Raw genomic sequence first — 19,346 nt, forward strand, 5'->3', positions numbered from 1 at the left:
CATACTCAAACAGCACAGTGGCACGCTCCCATAGATTAAAATTCCCTGGTTGTCCTTTGAGATATTTTCAATCTTCCCTACCACCTGCCATGCCTGTTGTGGTCCAAATCCATCCATGCTAGTTCTTTCTTTCCCCTGAACAAGGTGGTTGTCCAATCTTTATATCTCTGGTTTCTCTATAAATATACATTTAAATTGGCTTCATCTTCTGAAACTCTTTCCTGCTTTTTCGATGACCCCCTTTTTATCCCAGCCTTTCCAGAACCAGGTCTTTATATTCAGTGGCAATTACACGATTTAATATCATTGAAATCTTTCAACGGGGATGCTCATTTTAAATCTTTTCCACAACATCAATCAGAATTTAATTTACCTGCATCAGAGTTTTTCAGATACATTCAAATTAAAAATGTTTTCTTAGTCACTATTCTTCCACACCCCGAACACTGTATACTCAGTTTGACCCAATTTGTATCTCCTTGCCCAGAAAGAGAGGTATGATATCCCACATTTATTACTATCTCAAATAATATTTTCTCTCTGATAAATCCACACTTATGATTTAATGGGAAACTGAATCAGGTAGTGCCTTTACTCCTCTAAAATGGGAAGATATGCTCACTAACTTACTCAAAAGTACCCGTTTGATCTTAGTCGAGAGACAGCAATAAACTACATACAAGATGTCGTTTTCGTGGATGCCTGGATCAAAGTACTTTTATTCACATTTTCTGGAGTAGTAAACATCTTAGACCTCTATGGCAACAGGCAGCTACAAAATCAACTCAAACTGCAGGATGTACTATTTATCTTACAATACATATGTGCCTCCTATTTACTCTAATACCAGATATCCCTACTCCTTGCTGTTCTATCCAGTGTGTTATAACATTTTAACTGGCATTCTTCTACTGCTTCTTGGTCACAAGTTTTAGCTAGAATGGGAATGATTAAGAGTCTTTTCACAAGGGCATTCTGTTTTTTTAATCAGTTCAGTCACATTTTTTCAAAGAAAAAATGGATTGGTTTACATCAGTTTTTCATCAGTCTACAACAGTTTTCATCAGTTTCTCATCAGTTTTACATCAGTTTTTTACATCCTTTACCAATGCAAAAACAAATGCAAAAACAGACCATATGTCTTTTTATATCCGTTTTTTGTTCGTTCCATTTTTTTTACGGAAGAAAAATAGGGGTTTCTTCTGTTAAAAAATGGATGTTAATGGATGCACACATTAATGGATGTAAACAGATGGAAATGGAAAGATGAAAAATGGACATACGGAACACCCATGTAAAAGGACCTTTTGGAACATACACATTGTATGATACCATGCATATTTACCATAAGAAATTGGATTACTAGGATTAATCCTTATTTTACTATATAAGAGACATATTTTTCTGCTGTGCTATATGTTTTTGTCAGTTTGGTACACCTTGGCTAAATTTCTCCAAAGGAGTCCCAGATAGCAAACTTTGCAATGAAAAACAGGGATTTTTTGTTCACACATGTTGCAATATATGTTTAAGCTGGCCAACTTTATCATTGCAAAATTTGCTAAAAAGGGTATATAGCAGTGTGCAGAGGGTTTATCAAGAATTTCTAATGTTAACATGTGGTCACACCCTTCTAGCACCTGATAGATTATATCCATGTACAAGATATTGGGATCTGAGCACAGGTAGATCTTGTTTCTGTTGCATTGCAGGTTAGTGGCCAGACCTAAACTTAGTAACTCTCCCCCACTTTATGTCTGTTTACCCTACTGGCATTGTATCCACAGTAGCATTTGTGTTGGTAGTGCAGAGTAGGACTGGCCAGGAGGGATTATTTTGATGTGGTTGGCCAGCTTAAACATGTATTGCAATATGTGTGAACAAAAAATCCCTGGTTTTCATTGCAAAGTCTGCTAAAAAGGATATGCAGAGGGTGTGCAGAGGGTTTGTCCAGAATTTCTAGTGTTACCATGTGGTCACATCCCTCTAGCACTAGATAGATTATATGCATGTACAAGCTATTGGCATCTAAGCACATGTATATCTTGTTTCTGGGGCATAGCACCTTGTCCCCATATTGATGAGGGCAAGGGCCTCATGCACTGGGTTCCTTGGGGGATTGTGGGGGGATGTCAAAATAATTTTTTAGTTGTGCTGATGCTTCATTTAAATCTTTTAAATGTGAATTGTTCAGTCAGTTAACACTGGAGCCTTGGTGTTCCAATATTCCTCACAAGCTCATAGCTATGCAGTCTATCAGCTCTAAGGCACTACTGCCTCTGACTTCCAGTTCTATCCACAGCTGCAGGACAAGGACAGTATAAGTCCCTTCCCCAGGGCCTAGAAGGGAGAAGTCTGCTGGCAAGTTTTCAGGAGACAGTTCATAGCTTGCCCAATCCATGGTCCTGACAGGGGCGTATCCACCGCGAGGCAAACAAGGCGTTTGAATAGGTGGCAATTTATAGGGGGGCGGCACCTCCCCCTCCCCCCGAAGAAGGGACCCTTGGAGCAGCGGCGGACAGCAGGAAGATTGATGTGGGGGAGGGCAGTTGCAGAGCGACGATCGTGCACCTCTCTCTCCAGCAGCTGACAAGCCAGGACCAGGGGAATGCCTGGAACAGGGAGAGAAGTGATGAAAGAGCCCGCAGGAGGCGAGCTGTGTTGTCTTCTGTGAGCTCTTCCTCCTGTCATCCATCCAGCAGATTACACTGACACCAATCACTGACAGATCATATGGGACTGCATACACCTCCCCCCCCCTTCCTGCTGCATGGAAATCAGCGTGTGTGGTACTATACGATCTGGGGGGGGGGGGGGAGAGGAAGAGGAAGGAGAGAGGGGGAGAGAGAGGGGGGGAAGAGGGAGAGGGGGATAAAGAGAGAGGGAAGAGAGGGGGGAAGAGAGAGAAAGAAAAAGAGGGAGAAAGAGGAAGAGGGAAGAGAGAGAGGGAGGAAGAGGGAGGGAAAGAAAAAGATGAAGAGAGAAGGGGGGAGAAGGAGAGAGGGAGAGGGGGGGAAGGGGGGGGAGAAAGAGGGAGAGAAAGAGAGGGGGGAGAAAGAGAAAGGGAGGGGGAGAAAGAGGGAGAGATAGAGAGAGGGGGGAGAAAGAGAGAGGGAGAGATAGAGAGAAAGGGAAGAGAGAGGGGGGGAGAGAGAGAACAGAAAGAAAGGGAGAGAGAATCATATATACATACACACACTTATTAAACTCTCTTGCTCTCTCATTTGGGAGGGGGGTGCCTAGGGCAGCAATAATCTAAATACACTACTGGGTCCTAGGATCAGACACTGTAGCCAGGTGGGCTGGTATTTTGAACACTTAGGGGACATAGAGCTCTTACAAGTTGAGATTTTGCTAAAATCCATTCAAGGGGACTCAGGGCTCCTCCAAGTTGCTGTACTTTGCTAAAGAGACAGTCAAGGTTCCAATTGAACCACAGTCAATCATCTGCCATTGTTGTATCACATTCTAGGGAAGGAAGTTATCCTCAAATTGTTATTCTGCAATCAAATTGAGCATCCCATAACCCCTATACCCTATCAAAGGTAATTTCCCTAATAAAACAAAAAAAAAAAAAACAAGCCCATGGACAGTTTCTTGTTTCTGTATGTAAGTGGAAAACGAGTGTTGCCTGAATGTGCAGCTAGTAAAAGTAGACCTAAAACCAGCGGCTTTCAAGAGGGTAGTGCTACAAATGGTTATCCCATATGGACAAATGGTGGGTAAATATTTAGTTTCACACATGCTCCTTTTCTGGTGTAGTTGTTCCCTACCACACAAAAAGAGTGTGAATGTGTTTTACATGACTGCAGTAGAGACAGTCAAGTGTAAGTTCTTTCAGGGAAAAACTGATGTCAATGGCTTTATGTACTTTTTGCAAAATATGAGAAAAAACAAATTGTGGCCTTTCAAATATGATCTCTTCACACAACATAAATACTAAAAAAAAGTCTGTAAATTATGACCTAAAAAATAAAGGCCATTTGTAAAACTTTAATGATTACATAATAATTATTCCTAATAAAGGTAACTTTGTGCAGTGTCCATTGTGTTATTACTGGTTTGTTCCAGCATTATTTGATATTAGCTGACAATGTGTACAATTAAATTGCTTGCTTTAAGGTCAATTAGTAAAGTAAGCAGGGCTGTGAAAGCAGAAGCAGGGCTAGCAAAATCAGCAAATTGTATGTTAATTGTCTTGTTCACATCTCAGAAGCCAGATTATTTATGATGCAAAGCAGGTTGACTCATGTCAGGAAAATGTCTCTGTGAAATAGTTCAGTCAACAGAGGATAATTAAGCATCCTTGGTGTGAATTTTGATTTCACAGATGTCTGAACTTTACAGACAGCTGTTGTGTGCATGGACTTCTTTCAGCTGAAAACAAACAGATTTTAAACAGGACATAGTTGCTTTTACTTTTAATTTAAATAAAATTGAATTAGCATTTATTGTTACGTGAATATATTGTGGAGATCTCCATATGTTAATGAACAGTTTAAATGATACGTAGAACATGTAAAATGACATTTTGCTCTGTAAGCTTCTTTTCATTAGAGCAATTGAATAATGGGACAGTAGAATAGAACCTACTGTGCTAGGTAGTATGGGGTACAGTCTTACAAGTAACTTGCTTCTTCTATTCTTTTATCTGAATAATCTTTCTAATTTAACCCACTGGACCAGTGAAAAACCATTTGTTTTTCAAAAAGGAGCAATGAGAGAACCAACTAAAATTTGCTCCACTGCTGGATCACACAAAGACAGACTCACAATAATTGTAATCTTCTTGGTAGAGGAACTATCTGTTTGTTAATAAAGCTCAGTAACTTTTATTGGTTGAAGCTGGTAAGAGCACCACCAAGTATACCACATGCTGCAATAGTATGTAGTCTATAAATGAAATTGTGGTAAGCACCCTCTACTGGTCTTGAGGAAGCCTGCATTCAAATTAAGTGAATGAAACCAGTAGCTTCTACAGGCTGGTGTCCTGGAACAGTGAATTGATGTTGGGCTTTGCATTATTTTGAATGATTGACAGAAATGAGCGGAGGTTCAGGAAATTTCACAGTGTACATGTGCAGCTCTCACGCAGTGCCAGAAGGGGCGGCAATAGGTATAATGGGAGAATGGACGCCAACTGGAACAAAATCTGAGATAATCGCCTTGTGGTATACTGACTGATGACAACTGGGGCCTCCTGTATGTGACTTGGGGTTCTGAACTTGGATATATGTCCTATGCCGTGGACTAAAATTACATGTATACATATTGGTAGCCTTGCCTGGAATTTTCTCCATTCTCACTAGGATGCCACTAAGCTATTGATATATAGCTCTCGTCCAAGAAGATCATAGTCAGTTCCATGGTATACACACTGGGCATTATTATCCCTCCCTTATCTATGCAGTCCAAGTTCCTATAGGTGGAACTGCCAATGTTTTGGTTATTTATCTAATTTCATCCAATGCAGGAAGGAGATTCTTCATGATTCTCATGGCAATTTTCCAGTGTGTCCATTATAACCCGGCTTGAAATAGACTTTTATAGAGACGCTTGAAGTATGGTCCTTTCAAATGCCTATTGACCACATGTATATGAATCAAACAATCTGCAGCTCCAGCCAGTTGCACTGAACATCTTGACTAGTAACTATTAACTATTAATATCCTCCAGTTTGTTTTACTTTATCTATGTTAGTGTAAGGGACCACCTGGCGGCACCTCTAGCAATCCACTGGTCAGGTTTCCCCAGAGCGCAGAGTCTAAGTCCCGGGTCACTTGTTCACCAGGGCCCCTGTTGGTGGGGATGGACTTGGACCGTCCCGAGACCAGGTCGCGGCTACTGGGTACACCCACCATTGGTAGAGGAGCCCACCAGAGGCTCCCACAGGGTGAGAGCCTGATGTGAGGAGGCCAGGAGATCCAGGTGGGATGGATGGATGAGCAAGTGCAAAGTCAGACAAGCCGAGTCGGTAGCCGTGGGGTCGGTGCGGTACAGAGCAGCGGGCAGAGAATGGTCGGGTCACGCGCCAGGTCAGTAACAAGAGGTCAGATCTACAAGGCATCAAGGAGCGAGGTCAGGCAAGCCAGGGGTCAGGACAGGAGAAATCAGCAAGGTCAGGCAATCCGGGTCAGCAATACTCACAACTACACAGGTTCAGGAACAGGGATATCAGAAAGACCATACGGCAACCAGTGACAGCACAGGGGGATCTAAATACCGCGTCCTGCACCATCATTGGTGCTAGGCGCGCAAACGCCAGTGCGCATGCTCGAACACCGTTGCCGCGGCTGGCCAGGCCCTAGCGCCCGCATCCCGCATGAGACGGCATACTGCGCCTGCGCCGGGACCAGCGCCGCGGCAATCCCTGACAGTTAGGTTCATTTAAGTTTTTCCCTCTTTTGCATTTTGCTAATTGTGGTGAATATGAGACGTTAATACCTCAATATTGGTTTGAACACCCCCTTTGGTCTCACGTAAGAGTATCAAATAACCTAAATAGTGTATGCAAATGAACTGCCACGTCTAGTACTGTGCCCTGATACTGCTTTTATATAAGTGAACATATTCATTACTAAAATTACAGGACACAAATTTGACTGGCTGTTGACATCTTAGGTGAATCACGTTTAGTCCAGACTCCTTGTTTTTTAACTGACAATGTTGTCATGTTTTTAAGGGACAGACTAAAACATTTAATGTGAAAATGGCTTAATGTAGCTTAACGTGTAATAAACTGTCTAAATCTCAATCAATTGACTTGAAACTTTGCACAGTCCAAGTTCTCAATGTCCCAAACATGTCCTGGAAGTTTCATAGATTTCTGCCTTCCACAAAGAAATTGGGGGACATTAAGCTTGTTTTTTGGGGAGCTTACTGTGGCTTAACGTACAAAAAACAGCTTAGATGTTTACCAATCTCTTCCAAACTTCACACAGTAGAAGACTCTATCTATGGCAACATATTTTGAACATTTCAGGTCATTTGGTAAATCACACCAAAAGTTATTCACATTAAGCTATATTTGACAGTGCTAAAACATTTAATGTGAACAGCTTCATGTAAAAAGAGCTTAACGTACCATAATGTGCCTAAACCTCAATCAATTGACATGAAACTTTTCACAGCCCAAGTTCTCAACATCCCAAACATGTCCTAGAAGTTTCATAGATTTCTGCCTTCCACAAAGAAAATGGGGGACATTAAGCTTGTTTTTTGGGGGGCTTAATGTGGCTTAACGTACAAAAAAGAGCTTAGATGTTTACCAATTTCCCCCAAACTTCACAAAATACAAGAATCTACATCACGGGTACTGAATTAAAATTCATGGAGGTCCAGTTTTTAATCCTTTTTTTCTGCAGAGTTCCGAATCTCATTTTTATTCTATGACTCAGGTCATTAACGTCACAGACCCTTTTCAATTAATGTCCTCAGTCCCCCTTTTCCAATTACACCCCTCTATATATCACAACTCCCTTTCACATCAGAGCCCCCAACATTACAGCCACACTTACATCACATCCCCTTGCAATCATAACCCCATCACAGTCGCCTTTGCAATCACAACCCCCCACATAACAGCTCACCCCCTCTTGACATCACAGCCCTCCTTCTCACATCACAAACCCTTCATATCACAGCCCCCCTTTCACATCACAGCCCACCCATAATACAGTTCCCCCATCTTACATCACAGCCCGCCATATCACAGCTCCACATCTCGCATCAAAGCTCCCCCTTCTCACATCACAGCCTGCCATATCACAGCTCCCCCTCCCGCATCACAGCTTCCCCTTCTTACATCACAGCCCCCCATACCACAGCTTCTCCCTCTCACATTATTGCCCCACTCTCACAAAACTTTATATTACAGCACCCCCCCCCATTCTCATCACAGCCCCTTATATCACGGCTCCCCATTCTCACATCACAGCCCCCTATATAACATCACAGCCCCCCATATCACAGCCCCCATATCACAGATTCTCCCTATCACATCACAGCTCCCCAAGTATTACAATTCCCCTCTCTCACAGCCACTCATATCAGAGCTCACCCCTCACAGCTCCCTCCTCTCACTTCCCAGCCCCCCATATCACAGCTCCCTCTCTGACATCACAGACCCCCCCCCCATAATCTCCTCCTAGCTTAACTCAGTGTTGTGGAGGGCTGGGAGAGTGGCAAGTTAGACTCCTCTTCTGGGTGCGCACACCTGCTGCTGCCACTAGGCTCCGTGCCTCCCGCCCTCCTTACTGTGGGTTCAGTGGTGGATGAGTACATTGGGGGGAAGAGGTTGGGCATACTCCTGTACACCTTACTTTCCTCCAACACACTCTGCTGTGACTTTAACAGCGGTGGCAGGTGAGTGAATGTGGGGGGGAGGGGATTCAGGTCCTCCTTGCTGTGGGTTCAGTGGCGACAAGTGTATTCAGGGGGAGGGGGAGGGCAACTGCTGCTCCCCCTGTAGACCTTCCATTCCTTCCACCCGCTCTGCTGTGGTGGGCGGGTGCATGGGGGGTCCAGGTCCCCATCCACCTTGCCATTTCTCCCACCCTCTGCAGGACAGTAATCCTTAACCACTTCCAGACCGGACACTTTTACCCCCTTCCTGACCAGGGCAATTTTCAGCTTTTAGCGCTATCACACTTTGAATGACAATTGCGCGGTCATGCAACATTGTACCCAAATGAATTTTTTACCATTTTTTTTAGATAGATAAAGCTTTATTTTGGTGGTATTTATTCACCACTGGGATTTGTATTTTTTTTGCTATGTAAATGAAATGTCCAAAAAATTTTTAAAAAAGTGTTTTTTTTATAAAATTTTGCAAATAAATAATGTTTCATCATAAATCTTAGCCAAAATTTATTCCGTTATCTTTTTAGTAAAAAAAAAAAAAATCCAAATTAGTTTATAAGCAAAAATTATAATTTTTAAACATTTTTTTTACATTTTTATTTTATTTTTTTATATTATTATTTTTTATTTTATTTTTTTTTTTTACATACTGTCACCCTAGCAGTACAGTGTCACCATGGTGACACTGTACTACTTGTGAGGGGTGATAAAGATTTTTTTTTTTTTTTTTTACACTGATTGCTTTTACACCCATATAGGATGTAAAAGCAATCATTTCTCTTTCTCTCTGTGTGCATTCCTGCACTCATTGAGAAATACAGAGTGAGCTGTGATTGGTCACAGCTTGTCACATGGTACAAGGCTTTTGTGAATAGCCTTGTACCATGTGACCTCTGTGATCATTCCCAGATTTCACACATAGTAAGCAATGATGTCAGAAGTGACATCTTGCTTACTACTTTGCATGTGATCACTGATTGGCCAATCAGTGATCACATGATCGGGACCTCGTACAGAGGTCCCGTCCGACGATCGGTGTTTCAGTGTGTCCGGAGGACACAGCGGGCACCGGATCGCGGTGCTGCGCGCTCCCAGGGAGCGTGCACAAGCAGGGTGCGGGGAGGCCGTTTATAGACGGCCACCCGACCCTGCAGTGCCACCGTCTGGCCGTTTATATACAACGGCCGGTCGGGAAGTGGTTAACATCTGCAGTGGTGGGAGGAAATGAGTCCGCTCAGGCTGCTGGGTGGTGCGGCCGAGGTCCAGACTGAACTATCACTTGGTCTGTGTACAGACCGCAGTCCGCCATTTAGTGAAGCCTGCTCTACATGTACCAACAAATTGTGAAAATTTCAGGTTGTTTCATAAAACATGCCAAATGTTATTCAGAGAGGGAGAGAGAGAAGGAGAGAGATAAAAGGGGGGGTGGGGCGAGACTCTCAATGCCACTACATATCAAGGCTTGACTGGCTCCAATTGCTCAGCTCACAGCACAAGGAGACGAAGCAAAGTGATCACTAAAGCCTGTCAGCCTTTCCCGTACTCTCAGTTGTCAGTAAAGGCAGAGAAGAGCTGTTGGTGCAGAACAGCAGTGGAGGCAAAATTTTCACGGAGGATATTGCAGGTCTGCCAGTGTAGGATGTTCAGCTGCTTTCTCCAGCTGCTTGCTCTGCCCCCCCCCCCCATCTCTAGTTACACTCTCTTGTTCCTCCAGCACAGAATGCCATCCTCTGTCTCTCTATTCCTGGCTCCCCTATTCACTCACAGCTCTCAGACTCTTCCATAGTCATGGTAAGCAGGGCAGACAATGGAGGAGGTGGAGCAGCTCAATAGAATAAAATTGGAGCCTCCTGGCTTTGAATTCTGTGGCTTTGCAGATACATCACTGGTTGCTAGATACCAGGCGGTCCTAGCAACCAGTGATTTCACTGGGGGACATTGGGCAGCGGCTACCAGAACCAGAAAGCTGGTCTTCCAAAAGCTGGTCTTTGGATGGTACAGCAAACAGAGGATTCTGAGCCAGCTGTTATGCTACCCCAATGTGCAGGCAGCAAAGGTTACAGACTCCCTTGGATGCAGCCTTCAGAGCAGCCCAGGGGGGCTGTCATTCCTAGGACACCACCTCCATGGACGGTACAGACCGGCGGTCTGTGTATCCTGGTCCGCCCACTGCAACAAGCAGGGATGGAAATACATCCCTGCTTGCTGGAGAACAGAACTACAGATGGGACGTACCAAGACCAGTGTCTGTGGGAATAGAAGGCATAGCAGAGATCGGTCTTACTAGAACAACTACTCAGATAACAAGAATATGGATTACATATTCAGGGAAGGCAGGAGATAAGCAACAAGAACATGTGAAAAAAGATTTTGCCCAGAGTTCTCCTTTAAATGTTAATAATCTTTAGTCTGTTTTACCAAACAACCTGAGATTTGTATAATATGTTGGCATAGATAGAGTCTTCTATTGTATACATTTTGAGGAAATTGGATAACATCCAAGCTCTCTTTTGTACTTTAAGCCACAATTAGTTCCCCTAAAAATAAGTACAGCACCCCCTTGACCCCCAGAGGAGTAGCGTGGACCCTCAAAGGCAGGGAAGGCTGACATCTTGTTTTCGTGCAGATCCTAGGCCAGTGAAGGGATGTGCGATCAAAGAAAAGTTAGGCGCCAGTCAGTCTAAGTACATCTTTGAATTCTTTATTGGGGAACTCCATAACTGGGAGAGAGGACATAGGGTTTAGAACATTCATGTCAAATCTATATTAGAAAAGAACTTCAGACTCACCAGACCCTTTCAGTATTTCCCAGTGCAGAATCAATAGGAGCACAAGCCGGCACTGGTTATTAGAGGAACAGCTAAATATGGATAGTCACGTGATCTTCAATAGGTCAGACAGACTTGCCCCTTAGGTCCATTCTAGTACCAGGTACCTCCAGTAGCCATCCAGCTTCTCTCATTCTCCTCCTCAATCAGCATGTGAGGCCCCTTCTAGGCTTGAGGCCTAGTCAAACCTTTCCCGCACATAAGCATTACCTCCCCAGGCCAAGCCTGGAGGTAGACTGTACTAAGATTGAGCACATAGCAATTCTCATGAATATATACAGTGGATATAAAAAGTCGACCTACCACTATTAAAAAAGTCAGGTTTCTGTGATGTAAGAAAATGAGACAAAGAAAAATAATTTCAGAAAAATTTCTACCTTTAATGTGACCTATAAACTATACAACTCAGTTGAAAAACATATTGAAATCTTTTTGGTGGAGGGAAGTAAAAATAAAAGACTAAAATAATATGGTTGCATAAGTGTGCACCCCCTTAAACTAATACTTTGTTGAAGCACCTTTTCATGTTATTACATCACTCAGTCTTTTTGGGTATGAGTCTACCAGCATGACACATCTTGACTTTGCAATATTTGCCCACTCTTCCTTGCAAAAACTCTTCAACTCTGTCAGATTGCGAAGGCATCTCCTGTGCACAGCCCTCTTCAGATCACCCCCCAGATTTTCAATCAGATTCAGGTCTGGGCTCTGGCTGGCCCATTCTAAAACTTTAATCATCCTCTGGTGAAGCCATTCCTTTGTTGATTTGGATGTATGCTTGGGTCGTTGTCATGCTGAAAGATGAAGTTCCTCTTTATGTTCAGCTTTCTAGCACAAGCCTAAAGGTTTTGTGCCAATATTGACTGCACCACAAGCCAAGAAACCCCCAGTGATTAGCTGGTGAGCTACAAACACACACTCAAGTTAATTGATTGAGGTCACTTTTCAGAATTTGTTGCCATAGATAGGGTCTTCTAATGTGTGAAGTTTGGGGGAAGATTGATCAACATCTAAGCTCTTTTTTGTATGTTAAGCTATATTACGCTCCCCAAAAAACAAGCTTAATATCCCCCATTTTCTTTGTGGAAGGCTGAAATCTATGATACTTCTAGGACATGTTTGAGACGTTGAGAACTTGGGCTGTGCTAAGTGTCAAGTCAATTGATTTTGGTTTAGGTACATTATGGTACGTTAAGCTCTTTTTACATTAAGTGGTTCACATTAAATGTTTTAGCACTGTAAAATATAGCTTAATGTAAATAACTTTTGGTGTGATTTACCAAATGATCTGAAATTTTCAGAATATGTTGCCATAGATAGAGTCTTCTACTGTGTGACGTTTGGGGGAGATTGGTAAACATCTAAGCTCTTTTTTGTACATTAAGCCACATTAAGCTGCCCAAAAAACAAGCTTAATGTCCCCCATTTTCTTTGTGGAAGGCAGAAATCTATGAAACTTCTAGGACATGTTTGGGACATTGAGAACTTGGGCTGTGCAAAGTTTCATGTCAATTGATTGAGGTTTAGGCACATTATGGTACGTTAAGGTCTTTTTACATTAAGCTCTTCACATTAAATGTTTTAGCACTGTCAAATATAGCTTAATGTGAATAACTTTTGGTGTGATTTACCAAATGACCTGAAAATTTCAGAATATGTTGCCATAGATAGAGTCTTGTATTGATTGAAGTTTGGGGGAAATTGGTAAACATCTAAGCTCTTTTTTGTACGTTAAGCCACATTAAGCTCCCCAAAAAACAAGCTTAATGTCCCCCATTTTCTTTGTGGAAGGCTGACATCTATGAAGCTTCTAGGACATGTTTGGTAAGTTGAGAACTTGGGCTGTGCAAAGTTTCATGTCAATTGATTGAGGTTTAGGCACATTGTGGTACGTTAAGCTCTTTTTACATTAAGCTCTTCACATTAAATGTTTTAGCACTGTCAAATACAGCTTAATGTGAATAACTTTTGGTGTGATTTACTAAATGATCTGAAATTTTAAGAATATGTTGCCATAGATAGAGTCTTCTACTGTGTGAAGTTTGAGGGAGATTGGTAAACATCTAAGCTGTTTTTTGTACGTTAAACTACATTAAGCTCCCCAAAAAACAAGCTTAATGTCCCCCATTTTCTTTGTGGAAGGCTGAAATCTATGAAACCTCTAGGACATGTTTGGGACGTTGAGAACTTGGGCTGTGCAAAGTTTCAAGTCAATTGATTAAGATTTAGACAGTTTATTACACGTTAAGCTACATTAAGCCATTTTCACATTAAATGTTTTAGTCTGTCCGTTTTTAATGGTGATGGGTGGAGATTTATTTTTGTTATGTGAATTTTCATGTTGTTTATTTTCTATTTTGGTTTTTCAATGAAACTTAGTATCTTAGTCAAACTAGCTGGATCACATTTTGCACCTCTTTCTCTATGGCTTCTTTTCTTGGAAATTTTTACTATATATGTTTCTAGGTACAGTGATCCACGCCTGAATTGGTGAGTTTAATGGACTGAACGTTTATTGTCGCCTATTTTTATGGTGGTACTGATTCTACAGTTCCACCTTAATTTTTGTATTCACAATAAACTTGCAAACATCCACCTGCAAAACAGAAAATTGCCAAAAAAAGGGGTTTTTGGAGATTAAATTGTATTGCTGATTAGGGCTGGAGAGCTGGCAGAAGAGTATTTTTATAGCATCAATCTAGCCAGTTAAGGTGATCTATTACTTTAAAACATATATACTGCCTTTTTAAAAGATCTAATAGTGCATCCTCTACCTCTCTAAAATTGAGATTTTGAGGATATTTTCTGAATGTGTGGGAGCTGACCTAACTGAGCATTTTTTTGTAATTTTTCCTTACTCAAGAGTGCATGGATCCTGCCTGCATGACAGGCTGTATTCTTAAGTCTATCCTTTGAAATGCCATTTTGCCCACAGTTTTTCTGTATGTATTATAAAAGAAGAATAGGGGGAGCAGGGATGGGGAATGCAGTGGCATTGTTGCTAACTAGCAAGAAAGTGTAGTGCCTGGGGTATTGGTGTTCACTTACAATCATTAGTTTTTCAGTGTTCATTTTGGTCAATGAAGCTTGAAAGCTTCTGTCTCCAAGGTTTAGAGCCAAGAGCTGTCAGTTGTGACATATTTCATTCGGGATCCGATTGTCATGGTCACTGTTTTTGCTTCTGATGAGTCATCAGGACTGTCGATCTTCATAAATTACAAGGACTCATATCACTGGATGACATGATTGACTATGGATTAACATTGTGGGACATTCCTTTTGTTTTTTGTTTTTTTTATATATAATAAAGAACTTTTTTCAAATGTGTGGTATATAGTGTGTTTATTTACATTCAAACTTTTTTGTGAATGAGTAACCAAGGGCAATACTCATTCGTATGGGGGTGGTAGCAGATATTTGGGGGTTACTTTATTTTTTAAAAGACTTCCACAGTCTGATAAGACTCTTGCCTGCAGAATTCCACATCCATCTTCCAGCGCTGTGAGGAAGAAGCCCTTGTCCTCATCAACATGGAGACCATGGGATTTGTATGACCCCATTCCACAGATAGGTACCCTCCCTATGTGAAGGATATGTCACCTGGTATGGTTCAAGAGGGGGCTCCATGCTTTGCCCTGTCCTGGCCCGCAAGGCTTTATGCATAGATAAGGATCTGAATTTTTGGGAGGAACCCCAATTTTACTTGTTCTGTGCATGGGGGACTCCTTAATATCTATACAAGATTCTCATCAAAGATAATATGTTTGGAAAAATACCATGCCCTCTTTTTGCATGTGGTCCCCCTTAACATCAATACCAGACCCTCACCTAAGATAAGGAATCCTCAACTATTCTGTTTATAAACACCTTTTGTAGTATATTTTAAATATTGTACAAGTATGCCACTTCACAGGCATGTTTAGGGCATCCCCAAGCATATTTTTAAAGGAATTTATTTTTCTTTTGAATATTTTTTTTAAAGCTTTGCAAACAATAAAAATGACATTTTACACACAAAAAATGTTCAAACAATTGTCAGCAATATGACACATTACAAAAAGAAAAACAAAAATTGCTCTGGCAGAGTACAATTTGTATTAAAACCACTGGAGAGTACATTAAAAGAAAAGAAAAAAATCAAACGGAGAGGGTAAGTCTCAGGGGCGAGACTGGATTATGCACACAGTGTTACATAAGACTTCCTCTATGATAAGTAAACCAAGAAAGAGAGCAAGTGTAGAATTTTCCATATTTAAAAGTTCACTGTAAGCATTATTAAAATATCTACTACCTGAACTGAATGTTTACATTTGTTTTGGAATTGGAACATGTCCCCTAAGGCAGTGTCCATCTTTCCATGCCTTTATTTAGCAATCCCTTGTATATTAGCCTCCAAGATGTACAGAATTGATTTTAAAGTTTTAGAACTTACTGAATTCTTGGGGTTTGGATTAACATTTAACCTTACAAAGGGTAGTTTTACCCAATATTTATTTGATTAGTAAGATGAGTTCTATGAATAATGGAGGAGACAGGACAAAGTGAGTGAGTGAAGCAACTTTTCTGATTAGGAGCCGCTAATGTTTAACCTTCACATCACTGGAAGACAGCCACACAGGGCAATATCTGGCTGCTTTGAATGAGACACAGCACAGAGGATTTTGAGCAGAAGTAGTGGCTATTGATTTGACTATATACTCCAGCTTAAGCATTGGTGTTTTTTTCCATGTTTCCTTCAAAGCTGCAAAATTGGAAAATCTCATTCCCCATTGTATGGTATTCTTTTTTTCTTTTTTTTTTTTTTTGCATTCTAACATGTCCTCCATGGCAATGCTCAGCTCCTTATGGTCTTTTTGACAATCCTTTGCCCATTTGCCTTGAAGATGGAAAGAACTGATTTTCAAGATTACCTTTATAAACTAGAATCTGGGTGATTTTAAGATGAGTATTTTCAGACTAATGCAGGATTTGGCAAATGCCCCCTGAATCAAGATAAGGCACGTTTGCTCCTTCCTATAGTAACAGTTTTTTTTATACTATTCTATATCCCAACTGATGCTACTTTGCTAAAAATACTTCTCTACTGAACAGCTACCACTACAAACCCATAAAATGTCTCAAGAGAAGCAACTCAATCAAATTTGAAGGAGGAAATAAGCAGACTATGGTAACAGAAAGGTGATTGCAAGGAATAATAAAAGGATTTTTAAAAAATGCAAATCCTAAGATTGTACCTGCTAGATATGATTAATTTGTTTGCAAGAAATGCCCATTCTGCATCCTTCTATTATCTACTTTTGACACTGTAAACAGATAATGAAAACAACTACAGAAGTGAATTCACATACACTAGAATTAGTAAAGGTTTACATTAGACGTGAAGACATGAAACTAAGGAAAGGCAAAGGGGCAATGGGTGAGCTGAGACTGTGGGTGAGCACATGGAACAAATCCAAAACACAAGACAGGAACCCATCAAACATATAATTGGCTAGCAATCAAGACTGTCATATAAAGCAAGAAAAGACATATCTGGGAGGATGGGATGCAGAGTCCAAAAATCAGGGGTAATTATATTACAATTCTAGTGGAATTTCACAGGAGAAGACAGTCTTAAATAGACATTTATATCTGTAATTCCGTAGACAAAGCTAAAGCTGAGTGACGACAAAGGTCAAGACAGAGGTACAGACTGGAAGACAGGTAAAGCAAATACATAAAGCCAGAACAAACAGTCTTGAATCCCAAAAGATCTTCACAATCTCAACATGCTTTTCTGCACTATTAAGAATATAGATAAATTACCATGTATTTCACTATGTAAATGCCTAAATGTCTGAAATACTTCTGTACATAGTTTATGCTTAAAATGTTTGCTAAAACATACATGAGTCATTTTTTAGAATATTTTTGAGAAGAAAATGATATAACTCCATAAGACAAGTTTTGAATGAAAAATGTGCTGTATTTAGGCAACAGAGGATGAAAAATACTTGCAATTAACAAGTTAATTGCATCACCAATGTGTGGAAGTGAGACAAGAAGATTATTACACATTTCATTAAAGAAAAATAAAAATATGAATATCATTGTAAAAATGTCAAACCTCCTAGCATACTGTAGCTATTACAAATTGCCAAGGCTACTGAAATTGGTATTTTATTCAGTAGTTGATCACAGTATCTGTAATTTTAGCTTACATATTTTACAGCAGCTCAAAAAAGTCATTACTTTTCATAAAAAAGAAAAACACTTGATACAAACATTTGTATGTCCTTCAAAAAATAAAAGAAAAACATTATAAATAATTACCTCCTACAAATATCATACATATGAAAACATGCAAGATAAAAATAATTTTATTCCATTGTAAAAATGTATGAAGTATTACGTATGTGCTCAGTCAAAGCAACAACACAATATGGTAGGGTATTTTTTTAAGAATATCTGACAAAGCTAAATGCTTCTTATCCTAAAACCAGTAAAATAACTTTGCTTAGCAAGTAATTCATGTATCTTTGTTATGAGTAAAATAATTTATTAGTGTGGGAAATCACTCATACCACCAACAGACAGCCCAAGACACTGACTAATAGTGCAAGGCAACACCTCCCCATAAGCCTAAAATCACCATGCTAATCTTACCAGCAGTTTCTTATATTAATTTGCCACATATCACAGGTGAAAGCAATTATGATTACATGTTTCAGATAATAGCTATGCCCTTTAACTATAGAAACTTATTATATTAAAAATGTACTAGACTGTATACATAAACAAGTATTTTATAAAATAACTTTTAGCCCATAAACTGACTATTCTATATGATTAATATTATGATTTGTATAAAAGAAATCCTTTTTATGAAAAAAACAGACTGCATAGTGCTGTATCCTTTAAATTTTGCACTAGCTCTGCACATGTTGACTGATTCTGCAGCCTTGAGATCTTGATTTGTCAATTTACAGAATATATTAGATGTGCTAATTATCAAATGTGTTATCTCTGATTAGTGGATTTTTGATCTTGAAAGATTAATTTTGAACTCTTCAGTATAACATAGCCATGATTTATATTCTTGGAAAGCCATCTAATACTCTAATGAGTTTTTTCCTTTGTAAGCAGAAGTGGAATATTTTTTTTTGGACTTTCGTATTTGTGGTGGTATGCGGCATCTAGGTAAGTTAGTGAGAGAAGCTTTGAATCTTTCCAGATTGACATCCATATTGCGGCAACCAGCTGCCACCCTAGCCAGAGCATTTCTGGTGGAGGTGTTAGGAGTTTCCCACACAAGTTAAGGAGAAATCAAATTTTCCAACAAATTCTTAAGATAGGGTTTTTAAGCTTAAACTTGACTGCCTCTGAGCACTTAACTTCAGATGGAACATAAGTCAATTTAAATAAACTCATTTAGATACCATTATGAGTGAATTACTGATTCATAGTGTTACATTTTTCTTCTGCTGTGGAAAAAAGGATTCTTCTGTCTATGTATAGTTTGTATATATATATACAGTTGCAAGAAAAAGTATGTGAACCCCTTGGGATTACGTGGAGTTTTGCATGAATTGGGCATAAAATGTGCTCTGAACGTCATCTAAGTCACAACAATAGAAGAACACAGTCTGCTGAACATAATACTACACAAACATTAGATGTTGCCATGGTTTAATTGCACATAACATGTAAACATTCACAGTGCAGGGAGGAAAAAGTATGTGAACCTTTGGACTTAATAACTGGTTGACCCTCCTTTGGCAGCAATAGCCTCAACCAAACGTTTCCTGTAGTTGCAGATCAGACCTGCACAATGATCTGGAGTAATTTTGGACCACTGCTCTTCACAAAACTGTTTCAGTGTAGCAATATTCTTGGGATGTCTGGTGTGAATCGCTCTCTTAAGGTCATGCCACAGCATTTCAATCAGGTTGAGGTCAGGACTCTGACTGGGCCACTCCAGAAGGCGTATTCTGTGCTGTTGCAGCCATTGTTTTGTTGAATTACTTGTATGCTTTGGGTCATTGTCCTGTTGCATCATCCATCCTCTGCGGAGCTTCAGTTGGCAGACAGATGGTCGTACGTTTTCCTGCAAAATGTCTTGATAAACTCTGGAATTCATTTTCCCATCAATGACAACAATCCGTCCAGGCCCTGAGG

This window comes from Staurois parvus, unplaced genomic scaffold (assembly GCF_062004578.1).
Source record: "Staurois parvus isolate SC_StPar_1 unplaced genomic scaffold, SC_StPar_1.0 ptg000097l, whole genome shotgun sequence".
NCBI classification, from domain to species: Eukaryota; Metazoa; Chordata; class Amphibia; order Anura; family Ranidae; genus Staurois; species Staurois parvus.